The following is a 2156-nucleotide window of genomic DNA, read 5'->3' on the forward strand; positions in this document are numbered from 1 at the left end:
CCACACACCCCTACTCTAAAACCCACACAATCCCCCCTTAAAAAAACCTAACACTACCCCATTGAAGATCACCCTACCTTGAGCCGTCTTCACCCAGCCGGGTACAAGTGGTCATCCGATCCGGCAAGAAGTCTTCATCCGATGGGGCAGAAAAGGTCCTCTAGACCGGCAGAAGTCTTCATCCTATCCGGGCAGAAGAGGACATCCGGACCGGGAGAAGGCTTCATCCAAGCGGCATCTTCTATCTTCTTCCATCCGACGAGGAGCGACTCCATCTTGAAGACATCCGGCGCGGAGCATCCTTCCAGCACGACGACTAACGACGAATGACGGTTCCTTTAAATGACATCATCCAAGATGGTGTCCCCCGAATTCCGATTGGCTGATAGGATTCTATCAGCCAATCGGAATTAAGGTAGGAAAAATCCGATTGACTGATGATCCGATTTGTAATTTAGTATAGGGTAGGGCATTTTATTATTTTGGGGGGCTTTTTTATTTTATTAGGGGGCTTAGATTAGGTGTAATTAGTTTAAACTTCTTGTAAAATAAAAATAAATCATAAGCTAGCTACAATGTAACTATTAGTAATATTGTAGCTATCTTAGGGTTTATATTATAGGTATTTAGTTTAGAATAGGAATAATTTATTTAATTGTTGTTATTTTATTTAGATGTATTTAAATTATATTTAAGTTAGGGGGGTTAGGGTTAGACTTAGGTTTAGGGGTTAATAACTTTATTATAGTGGCGGCGACATTGGCGGCGGCAGATTAGGGGTTAATAGTATAATGTAGGTGTCGGCGATGTCGGGGGCGGCAGATTCGGGGTTAATAAGTGTAAGATTAGGGGTATTTAGACTCGGGATTCATGTTAGGGTGTTAGGTGCAGACATATTTTTTCTTTCCCCATAGGAAACAATGGGGCTGCATTAGAAGCTGGACGCTGCTTTTTTGCAGGTGTTTACAGCCAGCTCAGCCCCATTGTTTCCTATGGGAAAATTGTGCACGAGCACATTTAGCCAGCTTACCTCTACCGTAAGCAACGCTGGTATTGAGCTGAAATGTGAAGCTAAATTTTGCTCTACGCTCACCTTTTTGCGGCTAACGCCAGGTTTAAAAAAACCTGTAATACCAGCGTTGGCTTAAGGTAACGTTAGAAATAAAAGCCTTGTTAGCTCCGCACCCCTGTTAACGCCAAACTCGTAATCTCGCCGTATATAAATAGAAAAGGTTTCCTACCTATGTACGTAATAGATTTAGGGATTAAAGAAGATAGAAGGGTCTTGAGGAATTACTGATTACAGATTGAAGTCTGTTCAGAGTTGCAGAATTTAACATGACACCTAATGTGATGTGTATCAGATTTGTATATAGACGTGATCTTGTACTTTCAACATGATGTCCAAGTGAGTATATATTGTTCTAATTGTGATGTGATGTATATCAGATTTTAATGTATACAGTACGTGATCTTGTACTTTCAATATGATATCCAAATAGGTATATATTGTTTTTATTCATATGTTATACATGCCCTTTATGGGCGTGGCTTCATATACTATTGCTGATTGGGGCAATAGGTATACATTGTTTTAATTAATTTGCTATACATGCCCTTTATAGGCGGAGTCTCACATACTATTGCTGATAGGTGCAATAAGGATTTAAATAGCAGGACAGTTGCAGGGTGATTTTATGCCTGAGAAAACAGCCTATCTGGGGCTGAGAAATGCATTGCATATTAGGGGGAAACTTTGATACCCTTTAATCCACCACATGGTTTTAATGATTTTGTTTTTAATAAATACTATAGGTTTTTAAAATAATTCAAGTGTAGTGGTATCACCTTGTTTCACTTTGCCTACCTCCATTGGGTTGGACACACTGATCACCTGTCCTGCATTGTATCCTGATTCTTTGAATTCTTCGGAGAGCCCAGAGTGGGTGAGCTGATAGACCTTTGAAAATATATCAGCTTGCTCCTACCAGCACATAAGTGTGCTCAATTGAAATGTGAGTAACCATTTGGCTCCTTTTTTATACCATCTACCATATTATATTGCTTGATCTGCACAATTATTGCTTTCCTTCTGTTTATAGAGCACCTTTGATGGGAGAATCCTGAGTGGATGAGCTGATACACCTTCTAATATA

The sequence above is a fragment of the Bombina bombina genome, chromosome 1 (genome assembly GCF_027579735.1).
Source record: "Bombina bombina isolate aBomBom1 chromosome 1, aBomBom1.pri, whole genome shotgun sequence".
Classification (NCBI taxonomy): domain Eukaryota; kingdom Metazoa; phylum Chordata; class Amphibia; order Anura; family Bombinatoridae; genus Bombina; species Bombina bombina.